The 25,612-nt window shown below is 47.4% G+C and overlaps 1 protein-coding gene across 4 annotated transcripts in view; it reads left to right on the top strand.

Annotated features, from left to right (window-relative positions):
• Ldlrad3 (low density lipoprotein receptor class A domain containing 3) overlaps positions 1-25,612 on the top strand; it is a 239,017-nt gene that overhangs the window by 47,440 nt on the left and 165,965 nt on the right. Inside the window, exon 1 of one of the 4 annotated variants that reach the window (XM_037205041.1) lies at positions 23,201-23,785. The exons of the other annotated variants lie outside the window; for them this stretch is intronic. The gene's annotated coding sequence lies outside the window, so the exon portion shown is untranslated. Of the gene's footprint in view, positions 1-23,200; positions 23,786-25,612 lie in introns of those variants that run through there. 4 annotated transcript variants of the gene reach the window in all.

Here is a 25,612-nt window from a genome sequence, read left to right as displayed (position 1 = left end):
AGATCCACAGGACTCATTGGCTAGCTGACCTAGCCTAATGAATAAGCCCCCGGCCAATGAGAGAGCGTGTCTCAAAACAAGGCAGGTGACTTTTTGTGGTATGACTCTGGATATTGTCCTTTAACTTCCGCATGCACAAGCACCTGTATCATGCACATACATAAGGAAAGGAAGGGAGGGAGGGAGGGAGGGAGGGAGAGGGGGCGGATAGACAAATGGCTTTAAATTGATTTTCATCCTGGCTTGCTCCTGTCTTACTGAAGCCTGGCCAGGGCCCCCAGAGTACACCTACTCTACTGCTTCCAACTTTCTAGTAGAAAAGAATTAGGAACAGGCTAAACTATAAGGTGGCAATTATGCCACAGTTCTTAGGCATGCTACAGATTTATTAAGAGCAATGACTTCCTCTGCAACAGTGCCAACTCCATTCTTGAGTTTTCTGCTGCAGACCAACCCTGTTAGGTTACCATCACATTTTTGTTAGGCAAAGCCATACCCAATTCCAATTAAGACAAAGAGGGTGCAATTTCCTGAAGTCAGGATTGAGGTCATAACCTTGAGTGCTCAAGAATTCCAAGTGTAATTAATCCATCAAATTATGATTACAAAGAGGAAATACCCTATCAATATCTGATGTGCTGAGAGAGTGACCTGCCAGGGTGACTGATCATTCTGAATGGCCACACCCCGTGTGAGTGGACTGGGCTGGTGTATGTATGTCTCCTCTGTGTGAACTTGAGTCTCTTTCTGGCATTGGTCAGTTTCCCTTCTGATACTGTGTCTGTTTGGATGGGAAGTACACATACAGGCTGCTGTTGCTGGAGTGGGCTCTGCCTCTTCCATGTCACCCTCAGCCTTGGGACCCTGCCCGAGTCCAAACTCCTGCATCCAGGAGGACTGGGAGCTTCCCAAAGGTGGGAGGGGGAGGAGGGAAGAGGGGTAGGATGGAGAGGGAGAGAGAGGAGGGAAAAGAGGAGGGGCAGAGGGAGAGGAGGAAAGAGAGGAAGGGGGAAAATGGAAGGGGAGAGAGGGAGAGAAGAGTAAGAAGGGGAGAGGGGGGGAGGAAGGAGAGGAGCAGGGAAGAAGGAGGGAAGAGCATGTGCATATGAATGTGTCGGTCATAGCTTTTAGAATCTTACCACATATTGCTTCTTGGGAAGAATGGCTTATCTTCAGTGTCATTGTCCTATTTATGGGGTCATGCTTCTGAGATGGATCATTTTATAGCTTCCCTTTGGCTATAGAGGGTAGGACCTCCTGGTTATGGCCCTGTTACATTACAGCGACTGATAGAGACACTTCCAGACAGTAGAAAGTAAAGTGGATACTGAGTAATTTAAACACACGCCCTGTGTCCACTCTAGACGTGACCCACAAATAGCCTTCTCTCTTCCCATCCTGCTACGAATAGGAGCCAGGGACCTTGTAATTCTCGCCATTGGAAATCCCTGTCTTCCTCCAGCAGTTTGGTTTTGTTTAATCCTTTTATTCCCCCTAAATCACATAGCTCCTGCTACCTGAGTTAGATGTGGGGAACTCACTGATGAGGGGAAGAGCTGTGAGTCTCGGAGGCATGTATAAATGGGGTAATATTTTGTACCTCCTACTTCTGGTTGGAAGAACCTGACTTTTCTCAGCCTTGATTTTCCCCAGGAAACCACTGAGGGGATAAGAGGCCTCCTAGAACTAGGCAGTGGTGGTGCACGCCTTTAATCCCAGCACTCGGGAGGCAGAGGCAGGTGGATCTCTGTAAGTTCGAGGCCAACCTGGTCTACTGAGTGAGTTCCAGGATAGCCAGGGCTACACAGAGAAATCCTGTCACACACACACACACACACACACACACACACACACACACACACACACACACCCGCCCCCAAAAGATACCTCTTAGAGCTGTTTCACGTATTAAATGGGCAGCCTCGGTGCCAGCCTCAGCTGTGTGCCCAGAATGGAGATGGCGGGAGCTGCTGAATGTGTGTACCCTGGCGTTTTCTGCCCCTCCCACCTGTGGGGCATCTGGGGCCAGCTGCTCCTCTGGATACCAAAGCTGCTGGCCACACAGAAGCTGGCTTTCATGCTTCTCTGGTTATATGATCTTGGGTGAGTTATTTAACATTTGTTTCCTCCTGGGTCACATTGGCACTGTTTCCTTCCTCCCCCGTAGGGTGGAATTGTGTGAAGATACTGGTGCAGACCCCTTTGTACGTAGCACCCAGCATGTGGACAGGGCTAGGCTGTTGGGTTAAATCTCCCCTGAGCCCATCGACTCTGACCTCACTTCTGCCTGATTCTCTTCTGCCACAGCTGGCAACAACCCCCCTCTTTCATAAGAAACAAATCTTTCAGCTTACCAGGAGAGAAGTTTCTGATGTTCCTGCCACCCCTAGTTGAAGAGCTGTCCCCATCCCATAATAGGGCTGATTAGGGTCATTCTGTCTTCAACCACACACAATGGGCTTCTCTGACTCTCCCAGTCCATGGGGAGAAAGTTAACAATTCTAATTCCAAGAGCTCTGGGAAGCTCTGGGAAGACCCACCCACTCAGCAGGCATTATTTATTTATGCTTTAATCTTTGTAGATTACTCCAAGTTGCTTGATGCTCTCCAGAAAGCCCCTGAGTAAATGGAAGTTGTGCGTACACCCAAAGTAATTAATGCACTTTCTACTAGTGAGGGAACATGTAATTTGCAGGAATGTGTGTCAAGACCCACCCTGCTAAATTTATACCCTGTAATTTGCAACGTTCCCTGGCACCAAATCTGCAGAGCAGTGAGACAAACTTACCTGCTTCGCAATTATATCTGCTGCCTGGTATTGCAGGGTTGAGTAACTGGGGAGAGAGGAGATTTCAATCACTTAAGTAAATGAGAAGTGGCTCCCCTGGGCCCATCGGAGATGGCCCTCTGCTAGGGAGGCTGGTTAATCATGTTTCCTTTGTGCAAAGTTGAGTGCTCATGAGGGCGAGCAAGGGAAGATGAGAGGCATGGTCTGAGGCTTTCCTGGGTGTGGAGGGACCGTTGACTTGAGCAGGAGTTTCTGTTGCTGTCTCCCCTCAGACAGCCTCCGGGAAAGGAACACATGGGGCTAATCTAACAGAAATGGTTTAATGGACTCTTCTGCGAGCTGCGTTGGCCCTCATCACTGGCTTTGGGGAGAGGCTTGTTGGTTTTTAAAACTGGAAGTCACTTTACTGCTTCTGCAGATCAGTGATTTCTGTAAAGCCCGTATGGATTTTCTTGGTTGGAGAATCCTCTGGAATAATCTTTGCAGCCTTAAGTACCAAAACCTCCTGGTTCTATCAGGTGCTGGGAAGAAGCTGTGAGCCAGAACATGGCAGCTCATGCCTGAACGTCCAGCATTCTGGAGGCTGAGGCAGAGGGTTTCAAGTTCTAGGCCACACAGAGCTACCCAGCAAGACTCTGTTTCAAAACAGAAACAAAAACAAAATAAAACAAAATGTATGAGGGGTGGGATGTTTGGGGGTTGTCCAATAAAAGAATCCAGTGGAAGATGAAATGAAGTTTAGGAAGCTCCAGCTCTGGAAAGTCACTTTCCTCCATGTGACCTTAGGTTGGCTACTGAACCTTGTAAGTGGCTTTTCCTCATATGTGAAATGGAAGTAATGATTTCTTTGATTGAACTGGTTCTAAATATGAGGTGTTTATAAAGGTGCCTGGCATGCAAAGGACATCCAATAAATGGTCCTTTTCATAAATGCCATTTACATTTGGGGAGGGCACCATAGTCACTAATTACAACCTCTCTTTGGCTACACAAACCAGGTGGAAGGGTAAACAAACTGGATAGTGTCCTTTATTCTTTGAAAAGCCACTTGAGACTGGCAAACGTGGGTTAGAGCCGCAGGGGGTGTTACCAGAGTGACATGGCAGCGACAGTCTCCACCATCCTTTCCCCTGGGCTTCTCCAAGAGGCCTGTTATTTAGCCTTGGGGGCTTTCTCAAGAGTCAGAAATGTAGGGAGGGCTTTGGAATCTGGGTCAGGACATGATTGAGTGCAGCCTTAAATGCTCCTCTTGTGAGTGTGGTTTTTCAGATCTGTGTGCGATCCCATTGGCTGAGGCTTGAGGAAGGAGGGATATTTTCTCTGTGCATGTGTGTCTGCATCTCCCCTACTAAATATTTATGGACTGGGGATGGCAACTGGGAAAGACCCATGTTTAACTGACTGCATATTAATAAGCATATTTAAGAGAATTGAAGTCTTTGTTTTTTAGAACAGCCAGGCGGTCCCTGTTTGTTGCTCTTCTGCAGGAAGGTGTGTGGTCCGAGGAAGCCGTACAGCCCCGTTTTCCTTATAGGTTTTCTAGCTTGGACTTGGATTTTCACTAAGGACCTATTCAAAATAAGAGCAGCAACAAAACCAAAACATACGTTTATAGTGTTGTTACCCTGTGGAGATTAGAGCCTTCTCTTATAATTTTGGTTATGAAAATAATATACACTGTGTTTGCTTGAATTGGTTGTTCTCATAGCTTCCTTTTTTTCTCCAGCTGGAGAAACACCAGGGTCCCCCACTCCCCTACTTCCATCCCTCCCCCCACCCTGCACACTGTGGTCAAGGTCCTGCATACAGTTGGGGATCTTAGCCTGGCTTCCTAGCAGTTGCAGAAATGGATTTTACACTGTTCACATGTCTGTGGTTTCCCCAGTTCCCATCTGAGGTGCCTAGTTTTTCTTCGAGCTTCTGGAGGAGTTCATGTCTCTGGGAATTCCCTGTTCTGCTGAGATGAACCTGGCCTTTTTGTACTGTTAAGTCAGATGCATCTGGGCTGCAGTGTGGGGACATTGGTTAGGAGCCATAGGTAGCAATTTTAGATGTTCTCACTGCAAGATAGCCGTCCTCACTGGCTGGCTGTTTGCCTGCCTGAATAGAAGGCATTGGGAAACAACAAAAACAAAAACACGAGGGCCTGAGTTCACATCCCCGAGCACCACATAAAAGCCAATGAAGCAGTACATACCTAAAATCCCAGCTCCAAGTAGGAGCAAGAGTGGGGGCGGGGCATGTAGATCCAGGGAGCTGTGGGCCTGCCAGTCTAGCTAAGCAGTGAGGGCCAGGTTCATTGAGAAACTCAAAAATAAGATGAAGAGAGAGCAACGGAGAAAGATACCACCAGATCTTAGCCTACCTCCGGCCTTCACGTGTGGGCATCGGCAGACTCACGTACACATGGACAACATTTACACATGGAGAGACAGAGACAGAGAGAGAGAGAGAGAGAGAGAGAGAGAGAGACAGAGACAGAGACAGAGACAGAGAGACAGACAGAGACAGAGAGAGACAGAGAGAGTGCGCGTGCGAGCGTGCTATTGCTAGAGGCTTATGTTTGAATGATATTAAATGGAATTAGGAAGATAAAATTGAACTCCTTAGGCATGAATGGGCCTGTCCACCATCACCCATGCTGTGCCTCCATAAGTTGGGCTGGTGCTGCTGATGTGCAAACACTGTTCTATAATTGATCTTTTTAACAGAGTTTCAGGCATTAAATCCATGCAGAAAGTGCTACAAGTCACTTTACATATCTAAGAGTTTTACCACCACCCCACTGTCAGCATGATGAATTATTATTGTTGCAGAAAAGAGCACAAGGAAACACAGTGTTCAGAAAGATTATTTTCTTTGTCTTGAGAACTGACCACTTGTTTTCCAGAAACTTAGACCAAATAGCAAGAATTTTCCAGCTTTGTGTACATAGCCAAGAACTAAAGTCCAATTCTACCCTTTGCTTCTTTCTTGTTTTCTTTTGGGCTTTAAAGATTTCAAGGAAGCTGGTCAGAAGGTTGTAGAATGCTCAGGCCTTGTAACTTGTCTGCACAGGAGATGGAAGGATGTCTTCCACTGTAGTGGCGGCATTTGGATTAGGTAGCTGCTAAAATCTGGAGCCTGGGTGGCACCTTGAACTGCTGGTGGTACTTGGGATGCTTGCCCCTTGCTCCAGTGGTGCTGAAGCGAAGCAGACGGAGCAGCACTAGTCTGAGAAAAACCCAACTTAGACAGTGGATCTGCTGCCAAGAATACCATCTGCTGTTTCCCAGAGGCAGAGATTGATGACTCCAGTTGTCCCTGCCTTCAATAAATAGTCAGAGAGACTAAATATGTTCGTTTATTTTAAGTTTGACCAGCCTTTCATAATAGTTCTTGTTAGAAAAGGGATATATGTTGAGTGATTAAAGGAAGGCCCAACTCCTTGATTCTCAAATAAATGGCTAAATTTTTTAGTAGCTTCCCAGTTCTATTTTCCTCCTGTGTACTTCTGACTTTTCTCTCTCTGTGGTAGGACTGAGTTAGTCTACATGAGGGATCGCTCATTTGGCACACCTCTGCTCCAGAGCTGATGAACGTGTTGATTTCTCATTGTGTATAAAGTCAAGTACAAGCTCTATCCTCTGGCTTCCAGAGGCTTTCCTAGTCTGTTAGCCTCATCAGGACCACTTGACCATTAGCTGTAGTGTCTTCATTTACTTCAGTGGTTCCTCTGGAATGTAGATTTCTATTTTACCCAGCCTAGAAAACCATTCTGTGAAGCATTCAGTGTTAGGGCTCCCAGAAAAAATGTCTCCCTCTGTAGGAATTCCTCCATCCTCGTTCTCTGTCTTTCTCCTTAGGAATTCTTCCATTCTCTTGGTTCTCTTTTCTATGTCACATCCAAGTTCTGGCATCTTCATGGCTGGTGAATGCTTGGGACTCTGCTGGCCAGGTTTTCCTGATGGTTTTGCCTGGATTCCCTACAGCCTCCAGTGCACTAGGTTTCCAGAAAATTGAATGAAAATAGAGCCAGTGACTTAGAAGGTCACCCTCGGTGCCTCAAGAGGCTGAGCTGTCTTGCTGGCCCATGCTGGCATCCTTCCTATGGAATCTGGACTGATGGCTGGTCACCAGCATCCTTATGGTCTGATACCACAGCCACAGCCTGATACCTAGCTGTGATACAAGAACTTGGTCATTAGCCACAGCTGTTTTTAATCAGAAATGTTTAATAATCCCTTTTTGTTACCGATGCCCTTGAACGTGGTTCTTACTATTGATTTTAATTAGTCAACTTAGATTGCCTTACTTCTCTGTTCTAAAGTTGCTAGAGGTTAGCAACCCTTAGTAATATATCTTCACTTCAAGATGTGAACCTCTGGGGATCTGGGAACTAAAAACAAAACAAAAACTAGATTAAAACTGTAGAAAGAAGCCAGGCAGTGATGGCACACACCAGCACTTGGGAGGCAGAGGCAGGGGGATCTTTGAGTTCAAGACTAGCCTGGTCCACAGAGTGAGTTCCAGGACAGCCAGGGCCACACAGAGAAACCCTGTCTTGAAAAAACAACGAAAAGAAGGAAGCAAACCAAATCCTGGAGCTTGAAGGGAAAGGATGGGGAGTTCAGGCAATGTATACATTCTAATCTCTCCACTACAGTTCTGAAGTTACTTGCCAGTTTTGAAAGATTAAAAAAAAAGTCTATTATGTATAAATTGGCTTACCCAAAAATGATTATGCCAGGTCTCTTTAGAGAGAAAAATGTCATTCTCATTTATTTGGAGGGAAAGTCTGAAGAATACTGTTTTCCCAATGTTTCCGAGTGTTCTTATCTCGTCTTGAAAGTAGTTGTGAGCATGACTCATAGTGGAGTTTGGTGAAAGCGAATTGTTCCGTAATCCTTCCTAATAAGTTCCTCTTGGCCTCCCGGCGGTGGCTCATGAATGCGAGGGACTCAGAGGGGTGGATGTCTATTTATTTTGATGGTACTTTGCAAAATCTCTTCCCCTTCTTCCTTTTGTCAAGTAGCTGAGAGACTGACAGGTGTGGTTGGAAGGCTTGATGCACAGTTTGGTGTCTTCTCCTACAAGGGCACTGCAAGAGAGGGGCCAAGGTGGAGAGCCGTCACACCTGCCTTGAAGACAGTTTTTAAAAAGCCTTTCTCTAGCACCTTCTCCCGTAGGGCTCTCCTGTTTGTGTGTTTGTGGATCTGAGGCTTGCTGCTGAACTGTGCCCTGGACCCTGGGGCTGGAGGAGTGTGGTCTGAGGTGCTTTTTCCACCAGCACCTTGCCAACTCCCTGTTTGCAGAAGCTGAGCTGTGTGAGGCCTTTCTGTGTTTACCAGTGTTGGGATTTTTATTGGGGTTGGAGAGGTGGGTGGAGATTGGGTTGCTCTGGGCTGAAGTATGAACAGGAGCTGTTTGTTTTATGGGAACACAGAAGCTGATCTGAAGGGGCGGACAGTAGAGGCAGAGAGGGAGAGAGGGATGGGAGAGGGAGTCAGGAATCTGTGTGCCACAGTTCCCATTATCTACAAATTTACCTTCTGTGGTTTCTGTTACCTATAGTCAACTGAGGTCTGAGAACATCATATGGAAAATTCTAGAAGCAACCAATTCCTGAGTCTGAATGGTATGCTGTTTTGAGTAGCACAGTGAAATCCATCCTGCCTCAGTAGATATCAACTGCCCAACATATAGTAGCGAGCAAAGAACTATCTCTGGATGCACAGGGAATTTTAGGGAGGTGAGAAATGATCTCGGGAACAGAATGGGCCCAAGGGGCCAATAATAGTCTGGGACAGAGTTGCTTTAGGCTCTGGTGCCAGGAGAAGCAGTTTCCCTTGGTTAATACAATATCTGGTGAAGGGATTCAAACAATTGAGAATTTTCTAGAAGATTCAGAAGATGAGGGAAGGTAAGAGAAAGTCCTTTTCTGCATGTGTCCTCTCCAGGTACTGTCCTCCCCAGGTACTCTCAGCTTGAAATCCAAAGTAGACCATGATCTCTAATCTCCAGCAGAATCCATGCTCTGTGTCCTGCCTGCCTGCTCATACTTTAGTAACCAGCCATATAAGTTTTCTTTGTTTGATGCAGGGTCTCTTTATGTGGCCCTAGTTGGCCTGGAACTTTCTATGTTAGACCAATCTGGCCTTGAACTAGAGATCCACCTGCCTCTGCCTCCTGAGAGCTTGGATTAATGGCCTGAGCCACCACACCGACAGTCTGGGTCACTGGGTCTGCTGCTATGGTACTGGAGAGTTTGTGTTAGGGTTTGATACTGCCGGTGGTCACAGACCCTTACCCGGGGTGCTGGAACACATCCCTTAGAGTAAGGGGAAGGGGCTTCTCTGCTGACTAGTAATGACTGGTGTTAAACACCTGCTTGCTCTGGCCTGTCTGTAGTGGACTGTTGTGACACCGTCAAGGCAGATGGTGGCCTCTGTTGTGTCCAGGAGCAGCAGTGGCCGGTGAAGTGACCGGTACCTGTAGGGATATCACAAGACTCCCTTGCGTGGGTAGCCTTCTCTGCCCTTTGATGAGCGACACCCCTCTGGAAGGCTGGCTGCCTAGCTGAGCTCAGCCTCTTCCTGGAGTTGAAGCTCCTCTTGTTGAGCCTCTGGGCAGCAGTGATGGCTGGACACTGCCTTTTGGAAGGAGTCATTGTGATAAGAGAGAAGGAACAAGCCCTGTTAGACTTGTGACTGAGCTTCAGGTAGGATCAGGGATCGTTCGCCCAATCTGTGGGTTCATTGCCTGTAAACCATGACAGATGGCTTTTCTCTCTATGTAGTTCATTACTTGTGTGTGTGTGTGTGTGTGTGTGTGTGTGTGTGTGTGTGTGTGTGTGTTGTGTATGGTGTATGTTTGCCAAAGACAACAACAACAAAATTTATTTAACAGAAGGAGAACTTCCAAATTCACCCCATGGAAAAGTTCAGTGAACCCCCAAAAGATTCAGGATGAGCAAGTGTTGCCCCCGGAGGGCTTGGGGCCTGAGCTTGGCTGTAGTTGGAGATGAAGCTCACCTCTAGGAGGGGCGTCCCCACCTGTCATTTGGATTCATTTTGGAATGAAATGGAACACGCCCCCCACCCCCGACCTTTCTGAATGTCCCCTGAAGTTTGATTCAGCTTGCTTCAGTGGAATGGGGGCCTCGCACCAGGCTTGAGATGTCTGCATGCTTGGGGTTTATCAGGGTGTGGCTGATGCCATTTCGGGTGTTCAGAGTCAGACTGTTTTGAGTGTTGGGGAAAATGAGCGAATCGATTAAAAATACATCCTGAACATGCCATTCCTCTGCACAGGCTGCTTGTCCCCACCAGATCCACACATCATGAGCTGTGGCACATGATTGGGTGACTTGGACTGTGGACTCCATTAGTGGCTCAGGCTGTAGCTGTAAGGAAGGAGGCAGTCAGCTGGGAATGACAGAGACCTTGCCTGAGAGTCAGCTGTGCTGATCAAACAATGGGATCCTTTATTTTTTCTCGAGTAAATGTTGTTTTAGAAACTTGAATTGGCTGTGCACAGATGACAGATGCAGAGTTCTGTGCATTTTCATGAAGTAAAGACACCTGAGGGACTGGGGTTCAGATCAGGAAATAGAGTACCCAACACCCTAACATCCCAGGGAACCCAACACTGCTCCCACCCACCACTGTCCCAACTTTCCACACCACAGATCATTTTTTTCTGCTGTTGAACAGACAAGAATACCTCCTTTCACTCGGTGTTAGAAGCATCTCATTTCTCCTCTCATTTCCAGGAGGCCATTGTGGGATGACCCTCTGCCCACTCGGGTTTCGAGGACAACCCGTCTTGGCAGACAGACACCTCAGCAGCCTTGGGCTCCAGTCTCTGGCATTTTATTGCTTCAGGCGCCCTTGAATGAGTTCTGTCTTCCAGCAGAAATCATGGCCTTCGGCCACCTGGAAGACCCAGTACCCTGGAAACAGGAGTCCGGAGCGGGCTGTAATTGTGGGCTTCCAGAGCGTGCCAGGAAGACTTGGAGAGACGGTCTGCATTCCCCACACAGGACAGATTACATTTATAAGCTCTAATCAGACTCACAGTTCCCGTACTCCCCTCTCACCATCTCACCTCGGCCATGTCTTCCCTCGGTCACCAAGGAGCGGGACTCTCATTGGGGTGGAGCTGGCAGGGGGTGGGGGGCACCTGAGGCCAAGGAGAAGCTCATGAGCTCTCCCTTTCATAACTGACTAAGGAAGAGCTATCCATAGCCTCCACCAACTGCTTCCTGCTACTTCCCCTTTTTCGGTTAAGCTAATATTGGGATGGTGAATTCGGTAGCTGTGTCAAATACTCCCAACTTCTTGAGTTTCTCAGATTTTAATTTTTTTTTAAAATATTTTGTAATTTGATAAATAGGGTGACCTCCTTTTTCTTTGGCTTTTGTTCTTGACTCTCCCCACCCCAGCTCTCATTATGAGCAGTGATGTATCCCTCTTGATCATCTTGGATGCTCTTATTTGTCCTCTACATATATTTCCTGTGGTGACATGTTAATGAATCACTTTTGAAAACTGGACGCCAATGGAGAATACATGTACATCCTAAAGGGTCCTCAAAGACTACTCCACAATTAGTGTTCTAGCCCCGGATGTCAGAAGTGCCAGTCTAGGTACATGTGAATGAAAACACACATTTGTAGAGATGACCAAACTGGGCCTGTGCTAATCATATTGTCTTACAAATTGCTTTCTCCTCTCTGACCATATTATAGACATTGTCTGGAATTGGTGTGTTCAGGCTTCTGGGCTCTTCCTAAAGCTTGCCCTGTGGTAGTACTGGTTTGTAATCAACTACTCATGACCATTCTCTTGATAAAGAAACGGGTTTTGAGTTTTCACAAATAATGCTGTGAATGAAAGGAAATGAACACCATCATATATGTGTCCTCGTCTGCACAAATGTGTCCCCAGCGCGGTTTCTAGGTGAAGGGGAGGGAGACGGGCTGGGTGGATGGTGTTGGATCCTTGTTCATTGTCACGTGGCCCAGGAAGATTAACCAGTCATATTCCCACCAGTAGTATACAAAACCAGTTTCCTCACACCATGCCAATCCTTGAGTTATAGATCATTACTTAAAATACTTGCCAATTATTGGTTAAAGAATGACATTTTCCCTTGGTTCTGTTTAACTGTTTGTGAGACTCAATCTTTTGTACTCTCCCAATCCACTCCACCGTGTGTGTGTGTGTGTGTGTGTGTGTGTGTGTGTGTGTGTGTGTGTGTGTGTGTGTGTAGAGGCCCAAGGTTGATGTCAGGAATTAGCCCTCATTTCTCTTCCACTGTGTATTGAGACAGAGTTTCTCAGTAAAACACAGAACGGTCTGTTATGGCAAGTCTTGTAAGCCAGCTCTGGAGATCCTGTCTCTGTCTTCTGAGATTGGATTGCAGGGAGGCCACCATGTCCACCTGGTCCTTACCTGATTCTGGGGATCCAAACTTGGGTTCTCACATTTACCTGGCCAGCACACTAACCACTGAGTAATCTCCCCAGGCCTAGACCTTTTCATTTGCTTATCTGGCATCTCAAATTAGTACTTTGGTCACTCATTCCCTGTATCCATTTTCTTCTGGGTTGTTTGTAGTTTGTTTATTGATTCTTTAAGGGATTATAGTTAGCGACACAGAGGATTGTTTTAAAAGATGTGTTTAGGGAAAAAAAATGTTGGCATTCCTGCCTTGAAAGTTCCATAAAAGATCAAGTTGCGCTTATTTCTGGCACTAGTTGAAGGCTTTGGTTTTCTGCTTTGTTTTTATTTAATTAGGTGAAATTTTCCCTTTTGGCTGCAGGGTCCTGGCTGTCTGTAAATGCATTATCAGCTTGCAGCATAGGGTGGATTGTGATGTGAGCCGTGCCAGGCTGGAGTGGGAGCCTGCTGGAGCTGATTATTGAGAGCGTGCAGTGAGAGCAACCCCCTAAAATCTGTGACCCTTCATGTGGTTAGCATCAAGGCACACTCATGACTCAAGGAGAGAGGTGGCGAGAGGTGCTGGGGTCCGTGTGGCTCTTGGCTATGTGTGCTTCTTTATCCTTTGGCATCCTTCATGTCATCCTGCTCCCTAAACTCTCTCGACAAGTTCCCATGGAGCCGGTACTTGTCATGTCCAGAGCATGGAAGAGTTGCCTCCTTCCTTACTGGTTAACAGGCTGGGTTCCTTTCTAGTTCAGAGGATGCAAGGGCTGAAAAACCACCGGGCTAGCTGGGGACCTAATTCTAGCACTCCTAGAGCCATGGACCACAAAGGGCAGCTCTTGATTTAGTACCTTCTTTGCTGCCAGGCCATCCTCATCACCTCCAGTAGCAAAAGGCTTACTGTTTTGCTCTGGATGAGAGTCCCAGCCTCAAATGCCACTGGGCTGGCTGCAGCTGTCACTGCTCCCTAGATACAGAGAGAAACAAATAAAGGCCGAGGGTAGGGTGCTGATGGTTGGGGATTTCCCATGGGGCGAGGGGATTGGCTTTTCTATGGCTGGGCCTGTAGACGTAGCTGAAAGACTGTCTCAGTCCGAGGCTCATGGCAACCCAGGGCGGACTCTCGGGGTTGTGTCACTCATTGGGCGTGTGTGGGCATGGCTCTTTTTCCCAGCTTGTGGAGCTGACCTTGACTTCTGTGAGCTGGCTTTGTGAGGATGGGCGTTCACCGGAGGTTGGCTTTGCTCATGGGTAGCTGTGTCAGGTACCACTGACAACCCACACCATTCTGTACAGTCTTTGTACCAGGAGCTCGGCAGGCAAGCTCTCACCTGCTAATGTTGAGCTACCTCTGACCTTTGGCTTGAAGAATGATTAGTTTGTACTTAGAGGTGGAGACGGTTTTTTAGAAAAATTTCAGGATCTATGAGCTCTTCGTGAGATAGAATAATAGTATGGATTTATTTCTTAGTAAGCAAGTTTGGATCAAGTTATTATTATAATATCTAAGCATGAAGGATTTTTTTAGTTCCATAAATCTTGAACTATGTACAAATGTGGAAATCAGCCTAACTTATGGGAATAATCCACAAGATGTTTGGTGGCATGCTTTTTATAATATAGAGCAAGGAAGCAGCTGCCAGTATTTTCATCCATCCACCCTCGCATTCATCTGTCCACCGCCCCCCATTTCTTTAAATTTTCTGTCTGGGCCTAGGGCTACATTAGGACATGGATGGGCCATTCTGTTGTATAAAAGCTGCTTATGCTGAGTGGGCAGCTGGGAACAACAGAAGTTTCTAGAGCATTATGGTATGTGAAGTGGCAGAAGTTTGCATAAGTTGGGAGGACTAGGTGGGTATGCCCCCCCCCCCGCAACCCCACCCCACCCCAGGGTCTCCAGCTTTACCCTTCAGGGATGGAGCTATGGGACTGTTGCATACATTGCATGTAGCGGTGAGGTTTGTTCGAGGGGCCAGTGAAGGATGGCTTCTGCAGACTGAGAAATGCCAATGAGGTTGCAGGTAATAAGGGACAGATTGGTTCTAGGGTTGGGGGAGGCAAGGGTAGAGAGGAAAGATGTGTGGGAAATACCACCTGCTGACCTGTGTGAGTGGGAATGACGGGGAGGGTTGGATGGCAGGAGGAGTGAGCTTAGAGAAACTTAGAGTTCTGTTTTAGACATGGTAAGCTGATGCTGCCATGGAAATACGTTTGGTGGTAGGGGATGAAACCGTGAAGCTTGGGTACAGGATGGAGTTGAAAGGAGAAGAACTTAGCCAGAGAAGAGAGGTATCAGGTTGGGGTTTCACCTTGAAGGTCAAATCTAATAGTGGACAAGGTGGCTTATTCAGAGAAGCCGTATGTTGCTTGTGCCAAAGGAATCAGAGCCCTGAGACTATTGAGGGGTAGATGGAAGAAGCTGCTTCCGAGGGTGTACGCGGGAGGCAGGGCAACAGAAGGTATAGGGATGTAACTTAGAAGGAAGGGCTGATCCAGGTCTCCCAGTGCGGCAGAACTTTGCACATAGACCAGGTATGGTGGCTCACATCTGTAATCCTGCACTCCTGCTGAGAGGCAGGAAGGTTGAGTTTTGAAGCCAGCTTGGGCCACATGGTGAGACTCCGCCTCAAGAGCAATAGCAAAAATGTTGTGCTTGAGGTAAATATAGGAAAGTAGCCACTAGGTTCGGAGACTGGGAGGCCAGTGGTGACTCCATGAGGATGGATGAGGGTAGGAACCAGCTAATGCTGGGGATTAAAGAGACAGGGACCTGCAGGGCTGCATCCTGCTTGGAAGTGAATCATGGTCTAAGTGTTCATCAAGCCTTTTGACTTCTTGCCAGTGCCTTCCTTCTGAGCTGTCCCCATTAGCAGAGATCAATGCAGTAGCCAGAAGACCAGGAGCTACACTGTGGGGCATGCTATTGAATTTATTGAAAAATCATTTCTTAATGAACAGCTCACTTCTGCTCTCTCATCTCACCTAGAACGATTCTATTGTATTCAGTGTGGGGTGAATCCTTGTGCGGTTCAGATCACCCATCTTCTAATTACTGATCATGTAGCTACATTATAGTGGTATGCCTTGGGAAATGACATATTATGTATCTACATGACACCTAGTTTTTATAGAATAGTAACTCTTTAATAGTGAATAATAATACCTTTAAGAAGTGAGCTGTGGTTAATCTTATGGCCTCTATCTGTGTGTTGTCATAAAATGGATGAAAACCTGGATGTTTCCATTGAATTTGTACTTTTCTCCTTTTTAAAGTGAAATATCCCTTTTCCTTTGACTACCTGTGGAGCTTGTTAGGTTAGGGTTTGTTCTGTTTCCCTTTTGTAAATGGGTAAACTGAGTCAAGGTGTCAAAGTTGCTCCCTGAGGTTGGATGGAATGGTATTGGCATTTGGGGCACATGGGTTGTTGTGTGTCTGGAATGAGAACTCTGTAGCTTTAGTTTTGTTTTCTTTCTTTTGGGATGACAGTTCACCTAAACTGTAACCTAAACTGGCCCAGAGGTCAGTTCCTCCACCTCAGCCTCCCGAGTGCAGGGATTACAGGTGTGCCCACATCCAGTCCTCATTAATTTTAAACTTTGTTTTCAGTTGGCTGTAAACCACCTTTCATAGTCTGGAAAGCCCAAACAGGTTCATCCAAGGGTTTCAGTTCCCTGACTCATCAGATCTGACAGGCCTCTTGCATTGGTAAATTGCTCCGAGAGCTGTGATCCTTGAGGACTCCACAGTAAGTACTACTGAATTCTGGTGCTCACTAGATGTCCCAACAGTATTTGCTTGAGACACCAGTTAATTCCTCATGATGGAGGGCCCCTTGTCAGCTCAGTGGGAAGGGAGGGTGCCACGTGAGCAGACTGTAGAAGCAGGATGGACCGGTTTAATGGATTAAGCTATTTAAGAAGATACATTGGTTAATAGGCATTCCACCCTTGCTTGGCGGCAACAGACTGGTGTGCTGTGCCCCTCCCCCCAACGCCCGAGTTCCTTTCCTAATAGGAAGTGATAAGCCAAACAATTGTTCATTTACTGAGTACATGATGAAAGGTAGTAGGTAAGCGAACTGAATTGAAGAGGCCCTTGGATCCATAGGAATGGGAGGCAGGTCTGACCCCTGGCCCTTTGCATAAATTGTCTCTGATAGATACAAAGCAAGTGTACATGGGACTAGGTCTTTCCAGTAGCCAGGAACCTGATTTCTTTGGGCAGCTCCAGCCTGCCTTTCAAAGAGCTGATGAGCTCTGGTTCTCAGTTGCTCTGTTTAGACAGGAGGAGGGATCTCCTGTAGGAAGACCTCCATGTGAACCCAGACATTACTTTCAAATGCTGAATACATCTGGAATAGATGGTGTACATTTGCCCACTGTTGAATTCATATCCACAGAGACAAAGAGCGGGTGCCTTAAGGATAGAAAAATGACTCAGACACCATCTACCAGTGCTTTGCTTTATATTATACATGGGGAAACTGAGGCTTAGGGTGGAGAAGCAATTCTAGATTCTTTGGAACAGTTGTTGCAAGTTATAGTCTGGCTGCAGCTCAAGACTCCTGGGAATGTCCTAAAGAGCCCCCGACTCTATTGTGTGGGATGTGTATGTGTGTGCGTTGATACGTGTGAGTGCTGGCAGCATGCACGTGCAACAGTACTCTTGTGGAGGTCAGAGAATAACAGAGGCCTTGTCTTCTACCGTGTTTGAGACAAGGTTCCTTGTTTTGATTCTACATAAGCCAGGCTAGCTGGCCTTTGAGCTCCCAAGGATCTTCCTGGCTCTGCCCCACATCTTGCTGTGAGAACACTGACATTTCAGGTGCATGTTATGTGGGTTCTTAGAACTTGAACTCAGGTCTTCATGTCCTCACTGCAAGCTCTTTACCCATGGAGTCATCTCCTGTGCCAGTGGCTCTTGATTTCTTAGGAAATTCCCGAGCTGAGATGATCGTGTGAGGGAAGGTAGCAGCCACATGAGCTCTTACGTATCTCTCTGTGGTTTGCTTTTGGGTCTAAGCGACACAGTCAAATTGCCCCGCAAACATCAGGCATTCCCTTGCCCAGACTGTCCCCTTTTAGAGGGCATGGATCAGAAAGGGTCATAGCCTTCTCTAAATGCCACAGAAGTGTTCGAGTCTGAGGACAGTCAGTGAGAATGAATGACAGGAAAGGAGTAACAAATGGGGCTGTTTCCTAAACTCCAAGTACATGCCACCTGCTGTTGTGCATACTTTATTTATCCATCTGTTTATGCTCTGTTTGTCCATCTAGTATCTTTCTATCTCGGCAACATTGCCAGAGAGGTGGAGTATCGAGGCTCAGAGAGGGTAGCTCAATTGTCTGAAGTCGCCCAGTTTTCTATAGTTATCAGAGACTTCAACCTTTGAATCAGGGTTGAGACTGGGTCTGGTGGTTCTTCACAGTAGAAAGGCTGGGAGGAAGGCCACCTCTCCTGTGCTCCAGAGTGGCAAAAGCCAGGGAGCTCTATTTAGCAAATCTCAGCTTCTGTTACCTCCCTCCCTCTGAGCCTGTCTCAGCTCAGCTGAAGGATGGGGAGGCAAAGGGGCTTGAGAAAGACAGTCTTGATTTCTTAGAATTTGCATCTAAAGCATCTGACTTGGTCCTAGGCTTGGTTATTTTGGCCTTTGGATTGCCATGGCTTAATATGTGGGTGGGGAAATGTGTCTGATGGGAGATGCTTAGCGTCCCCTCCACGATCAGCTTTTACCCTTCGGGCAACTGTTGCCGCCTTTCAGAAAATGAAAAGAATTCATAACAGAGCAAAGCTCCTGGATGGACGTCGTCACATTTGCAGGGTCTTCCAGCATGACACTTGTTCCCTCCGGCTTGCATTCCTTTGCAGTTGAGGGTCTTGTGGAGGGTAGAGTGTCATCCGCATTTGGGATCATTTATCTTTTTTAGGTTTCCTCAAATATTCGTGGAGTTTTCATTCTCTTGAATGAATTTTACTCCTGAAATGTTTCTAAAGTACACAGAAAGTCACCAAGAAAAATGCCTGACAAGCCCGTGCTCTCGCCGCCCGCTTGCCTGGATTCTCGCTTGTTTCAGACTGCGGAAAGAAAGACAGCTTGCCCTGGAAGTGCCCTCGGTGCCCACCTGTGCCCTCTCTGAGCCTGAGGCAACCATGACCTTGAACTCAGTAGTCATCCTTTCCACATGTGCCCCCTAAAATTCCTTGTTTCTGAGCTTTGTATGGATGACATTCTGCAACTTGCCTTTCACTTCCTGTTAAGTTTCTTAGAATTACCCATGCAAGTTCAGTTCAGCCCAGTTCATCCCATGAAAGCTCTGGGTGCTGTGAGCTGTGGAGAAGGGCATGTGTTCTTCTGATGAACATGCAGTGGTGGTTTTTTGTTTTTTTTTTTTGTTTGTTTGTTTTGGGGGCACAGCTGTGTTGGAGTAGATTCTGTTCCCTTTATTTTTGAGGTGGGATCTCTCTTGTTTCTGCTGCCCTGCCTGTGTGAGCTCCAAGCCGACTGATTCTCCTCTCTTTGCCTCCCATCACGATGTAGGAACACTGAGACTGCAGATGGGAGCATCTGGCTTTTTATTCCTTTTTTTTTTTTTTTTTTTTTTTTTTTTTTTTTTTTTTACTGTAGGCTCCAGGGATTGGACTGAGGTCATTAGACTTGAAGGATGGTTTCTTTTACTTATTCAGCTATCTCACCAGCCCCTGCTATGTGTCGTTCCGTTGTGTCCCCCTGTGCACTGTGCATGTTCATCAGCTGCCTGGGATGATCATCTTGGGCCTTGTGTGTTGCCGTCAGGCCCTCTTCGGAGTCCCCAAGCATGTGTCATGCCTGGGTTCCCGGTGTTCCACTTCTTTAGATTTTTGCAAGTCTGACTGACGGCTGTGGCTGAGAGCTTGCTGGTTCCATCAGTCCCCCTGGGATGACGGTAATGTAGCGCCCCTTCATCAGTAGGAGCGCCTGTCCGGATGCTTTGTCCAGCCCTGCCCCCCACCATTACATCATTTGTGTTCTCTTAGGTAGTTTTGTAAGGAAATGCTACATAGCCACACTTTGTGGTCCCATAGTGAGCATCTTTTCCCAGTGGATGGGACGTCTGAAGCGTGTTTATAGTGTTTATCAATGACCTGGAATTTCACAGTTTAATGCAGTTGTATCCAACTGCCTTTTCCTTTCTGGCCTCTGCTTGTTTTGAGTCTTATTTCAGAAATCCTTCATCATCAAGATGTGCTTTGGGGCCAGAATGAAGGTCATTTTGCTTTTCTGGCTCATTCCCTGGCTGGCATTATTATGTTACAGCCGTGCCTGCAGTGTGAGAGGGGGCACAGGGGCTTACTGTGAGCAGATGGTCTGCTGCAGAGTGGTTCCCCGAGACTGTGGAGATGGCTGCACTGGTCTCCTGTTGCATGGGGATAATCTTGGGGCTGAAGCACAGCCCTTACTCTTGACCTCTGCCTACATCTGAGCCCGAGTGAAGCGGTGATTAGCTTTATCACAAGCCCAGCTTAGCGCAGCCTGATGGAGTTGGGCTGCAGGCTGCCCCCTCTCCTGCCCTTCAGCTTCACTGACCCCCTCCTGCTGTTGCTGCTGGAAGCTGCATAAGCCAAAGGTTGGAGTGGGGTGTACTGCACTGGACTCTTGGCGCATCTGCCTGCAGCCCACCCTTGGTGAGGGCATGGGTAGGCAGGACAAGAGAACTGTTGGACATGTGGCCATCTCTTCCCTCTGCCTCTCTTCCTGGAACTTAGAAAAGCCTCCTTCTGCAGGTCCAGTGTCATTGATCCACCTGGTTGCACATGGCAAAGCAGAATTGAAGTTCAAGGCCATTCAGATAAATTCATGTCAGAACTAAAATAATGTCTGTGGGAGTCAGCAGGTTCTGTCCCTATCCCTGTGGTCAGCAGCCATTTACGGGTGTCTCGATGCCTAGCATTTGCTTGTTGCTAGGGACACAGGGCAGCAGATGAGCTGAGGTTCTCTGGGGCCAGGGAACAGTAAGAGCAGCCTCTTTTTCATGTGGTGAGTGGGATGGGGTGGACAGATGGCACAGATGTTGGTTGGTAAGTGGCTGTACTGCCATTACCTGTTGTCTGACACTTCCTACTCTACAGGTTTAAATAGTTAGAAAAATTCAAAAAGCAGACAGTTATAATCAGTTTTGATTAGCTTTGACTTTCGGTTACCTGAGAAGTTCATTATCCCCCATCCCAGAAAGAAACCCACTCTTCTCTGTGGTAGACCTAGAGTACAGAAAATTGCTCTTAATGATTTTGAAGATTTTTGAAAAGTTCCATCAATGAAAGATTTATGGGATACTATTCTCGTCTTATCTGGTTACCGGTACAGCAAGTAGCCTTAGCCCAGCTTCATGCCTACACAGCTGAAGTGTCATACTGTCTGGCCATCTCTAGCTGGGTGACCTTGGGTGAGTCCTGTCTTCAGTCTGTTCCTTCAGCTATAAAAGGGGCAGGTGCCTGTTTCATGCCGTCGAAGAACTAATGAAAAAAGAAGAGCTCTTAAATCCCTGCCACATCCAAGTGCTTTTGCAGACAGTAGATCTGCCCCAGTGGAGAAGCCCATAGGAATCAGCATCTCCAGGGCTGTTCAAGAAGCCAGAGGAGGGTTGAGCAAAGGCCCTGGTGTGGCTCAGGGTTCAGCTAGTGGATCGCATCACGAGGGGCTGCAGGCCCTTGGATTATGGACATGAGACCTCACAAGGACAGCATCTCAGTGGCTCTATAGCTTCCCTTAACACAAACACCGTTTCCACGTAGTTTTCCTCATGAAAGGATGCATAAAATGAAAACATACATCAAAATATAAGCAGTAGCTGCAGCCCTAGAGGCCACAGGTCCATATAAAAATAATTTATGGAGTTGACTCCTTGGGGAAACTCTGTATTCCAACACTTCATGTGACCTTCCCTTGCTCCCTGAATACTAGCCATTGGCTTTCTTCCATAGCTTATTTGGTAAGAAGGAAACAAAGCATTCATCATCTCGGAACACTTCCTGGGAGAAACAAGCCATGAAGCTGTGTGATGGGCAGATACTGGGTGGACAACTGGGCTCGCTCATTATCCTGGTGACCTGCTCCATCCTTAACTTGTTCCTAAGAGAAACTGTGTGATTTTCCTTGAGGGCCCTGGACGCTGTTTATACTACATCTGTGAATGCAAAGAGTCAGGTGTCCTAGGCTGAAGAATGGGATCATTTTACCCTTTCTCGGCAATATGTCTGAGTGATCTCCCTTGATCAAATGGGTAAACTGAGGCAACACTAATGGAATGAGCTCATGGGGCAGAGGGAGTCTAGTTTAACAAGGCCGGGGGCCTGGCTAAACTCAGGTGCTTGGAGCCAAGCCAGACCTAGACATTCTTGTGTGACTGTTGTCTTCTTGGTGACAGCCAGATGCTCCCATATCCAAGCTTGGACAGGAAGACATTTGTGTGATGAGGACCAAATGGCCTTTGGAAATACACAGGACAGATGTCTGAGGTTCTGTTTAGTGCTCACACCACATGGAAACTGTCCGGAGTGGAAGGGCTCTTCAGAGATGTTCTAGCTATGCTTGTAAACAAATGACAAAGAAGAGCTCCCTAGGTGGCCCTAACTTTCTGTGGGTGAGTGTGTGTGTGTGTGTGTGTGTGTATGCAGGTGTGTGTGCATGTCTCAAGAAGTGAGTCACAGAGAAAACGGTGGCCCCTGAACTCGCTGGCACCTGGCAGTGGGAGAAGTCTATTTGGTGCCTTGAAGAGGTGGTAAGGAAGAGCTGTCTGAGATCTGCAAGCCCGAATGTTGAGCTGTGCATGTGTGTTGGATATGTGAATCTATGCATCTTGTTCTGCTCGTCAGGCTCACAGATCTAGACTGTCGGGAAGTGGACGAGGAGAACGAACAGCCACTGGGCAGAAATCAGAAAATGGAGCCTGCTGATTGTTTGCAGATGTCCGTCCATTCAGACTGCACCGTGACGGATGCTGCTAGGGAGGGAGGCTGAGTGGAGAGCAATGAGAAACGCCAAAGGACTCCAGCTGCCGGAATGAAATTCCCATTTCTCGGCTGGAAAAGTCAGTGTCACTGGCTGGATGTTCTGGCTGATTGCCTCAGGATGTAGTCCTGGCTGGAGTTTCTAATTGCCCCGGCTTGGTTCCCCACATCAAGTGGAGAGCTGTGGGCCAGGGACATTGGAAAAAGCTGTAGCAATGGGCTGCTGTCTTCTGCCTGACAAGGAAGGACTTCGCTTTCATTTTTCCATTCTTGTACAGATGGTATAGTTATTTTCAGTTAAATGATGTTCTGCAGGAGAAACAGGCAACTCCTTTTGATTCTTTGGCTTAATGAAAAAAAAAAGAGAGAGAGAAGAGAGGAGAAGGCCAGCTTTGTGCTAATGCTGGTCAATTTTTTTATTTAAGTATGTTCCAAGACACAGAGATGGGATATGTATTGCTGCCACTAGGAAGTCGGGCAGTTGGGCTGAAAAGATTTCTAACCTCCTTTCAAGCAGACAGGGTACTTGTTCAGGTCCAGATCCCCTATAGCCCTTATTTTAACTATGTGTGCACAGGTCCCACCCACATGCTAGGACATGAGGTAAAGGTTGATGGGGCAGTTCAGGGATGGGGACTGAGGTACAATGCCATGCCTGGTTTTCTTCTTCGAGTTGTCAGAGAGATGAATGGGAGAGCTGGGAGTGGCAGGTGCCTGGGATGTAGAGCTGAGCAGAACAGAGTCTGTGCCAAAGGGGGTTGTATTCTGCCTAGCAGGAGCATTAGTGTAGAGGCAACCACCAGCACAGGCTGGGATCAAGCGAAGCACAGGGCATGAGCAGAGGGAAGGACCAGCTTCCGGCTAGGTGTCTGGGACAGGTTCTCAGATTTGATGACTTAGGCTGGGGTTGAAGGATGAGCGGGAAGAGGCTAGCCTATTAGGTTGGATTTCCGTTAAGACTGTGGGACTTGAATGTCCGAGATGGCTTGTCCCACAGTTGGAGAGCTCTGAGATCAAGCTGTCAGGGGGCTTGGTTCCTTCTCAGTCCCTGTTGCTTGGTTTACAGATGGCCGCCTTCTCTGGGTGTCTTCATGTTGTCTCCTCCACATATGTCTGTGCTCACATTTCCTCTTCCAGTGAGGGCACCAGTCCTAGTGAATTAGGGCCCCCTTGAACAGCCTCATTGTGATGTATTACCTCTTTAAGGACTCTGTCTTTAAATGCACCCCCATTATGAAGTACTAACAATTAGGCCTACAGCATAAAGTTTTGGAGGGATACAACACAGCCCCAAACACCAGGGGGAAAGTGGGCTGAGATTCTTCTGGGTCATCCAGCCACATGTTTGGGAGCCTGGGGGTAGGAACGATGCCCACATGGTCCAGACACAGGTTCTAAAGGACGTTGCAGGGACTTCAGAGTCAGGATCACACTGGGCTCTCTAAACCAGGTGGTGAGAGTTCACATTTGTCTGAAGGGCACGGAGACACCATCAGCTGTATTTCCAAAGCTCACTCAGCGTGAAGAGAGGCAGCTGGAGGGAGTGAGAACTGCTAAGTAGCAGCTTGGCTTAAACAGGTATTTCTTTGCCTCGGCACTATTGACATGTCGAGTCAGATGATTCTGTGTTGTGGTGTCTCAGTGGGTGATAGGAGAAATATAGCACAAGACACCTGCCATTCCTAACAGTCAAAGCTACATGGTTCTTTTAGGCCCCAGACCTTTCCAAGCAAAGCTACACCCCTGGCCTGTACATACTAATGTCAGTAATACCTTACCCCTAGTCATGATAGGAGAAAATGTCTCCAGACCCTGACTTGTGTTCCCACAAACTTCTTCTCTGTGCAGACTGCTGGTTCAGGTGCTACTGGCCAGTGAGGCCGCTGGGCTGGACTTGGGGGAGGCTTGAAAGACAGAATCCACAAGAGGGACTTCTTTTGCTTTGGTTTCTTCTTATGTTGTTATGTTTGATGATGTTACTTTCCTAAGGCACTGGGTGGGGTGAACCTTGTGTACCTAAGGGGGGTCAGAAGAGCATGTGCCTATTGTATCTACTAGGCGGGGTGTCCTAGGACTGGCAGGACATTTGTGTGTAACGGATGTAATGGATGGATAAGTTGTCTCTGAACCCACCCAGCCATTCATCAGGTCCATGTGTTGCCAGCCTCATTGATGCTCGGAGCAAGCTCTTTGGAATCTAATCTGGCCAATTTTCTGGTTCCGGAAATCTGTTTATCAGATCAAGATTTCACAGTTGCAGTGACTTTTCCAGGGGGTTTGTCTTCGAGGAGTTAGCTCCACAAAAGCGAGTAGAAGTGATTTCCAAACAAAACCGAGTCTCAGCTCTGCATTCCGCAGCCCTGAGGAATTCCCGGCTGGCTGGTGATGCTCAGAGCAGTTGCTCTCAAACAGCTGGAAGTTATATGGGGGGTAGGGGTGTGGAGGTTCTGAGCTGAGCATGAAGTATCTGGCTAGAATCCAGCATGTGACTGCTTTCTGGGTTCCTCCCCATAGGCATCCAGATTTCTGCCTGGAGATAATAAAGTTCCTGCTCATTCTTTCCAAGGATAGTGGTGACTTGTGTAGTTGCCTTCAGAGGAAGTCCTGTGTTGAGTCTGTGCTCTGCAGAATGGAGCATCCTGATGGATTGGGTGGCAGAATTGGAAACATGGTGACACAGTGTGTTTGTAACTCCTACCCGTCAGAACGGCATGTCTTCTATTTCTGACCCAGGCCCCAGGCTATATTCCTCCCCATGCCGTGCCTTTGACTCTGTTCCTTTTATCTGAAGGGCCTGTACTTTATATCAGCCTCCACTGAAAATGCCACTTCTTTCTTGGAATCTTTCTTGTTTGCCTTGAATTCTAACTAAAAAAACAAAAAAACCAAACAAACAAAAAAAACACTAGTGTGTGGGTGTTTGTGTTCTCATGTCTGTGTAAGTGCACAAATGCATATGTGTTTGTGTGTGTATGGGGGTCTGCATGGATGTGTGTTCATGGATGTGTGAGTGTAGGTCAAAGCTAAGGAGAACCTTAGCTGTTGCTTCTCAAGGTCTGCCCACCTTATTTTTTCAGACAAGGCCTCTCATTGTCCTGGAACTTGCCTCAGAGATCCACTCACCTCCACTTCCCTTGGGATCGTGGGTGTGTGTGTGTGTGTGTGTGTGTGTGTGTGTGTGTGTGTGTGTGTGTGTGTTCTGGAGATTGAACTCAGGCCCTCATGATTGCATGGCAAGCCATCTGAGCCATCTCCCCAGCTCCCCCACCACTCATTGGCCTTTGAAAGTAGGAAAATGTCATAGTCTGTGTGCTCCTTCGGCAGATTCTTCCGGCCAGAAGACAGATTCAGACTCGGGGGACAAACTGTGAGGCAGGAGGCTGAGTTGGAAGTTGTAGCCAGTGG

Source organism: Peromyscus leucopus, chromosome 4, assembly GCF_004664715.2.
Source record: "Peromyscus leucopus breed LL Stock chromosome 4, UCI_PerLeu_2.1, whole genome shotgun sequence".
Lineage (NCBI taxonomy): Eukaryota > Metazoa > Chordata > Mammalia > Rodentia > Cricetidae > Peromyscus > Peromyscus leucopus.
This window is presented reverse-complemented; position numbering and strand designations above follow the sequence as displayed.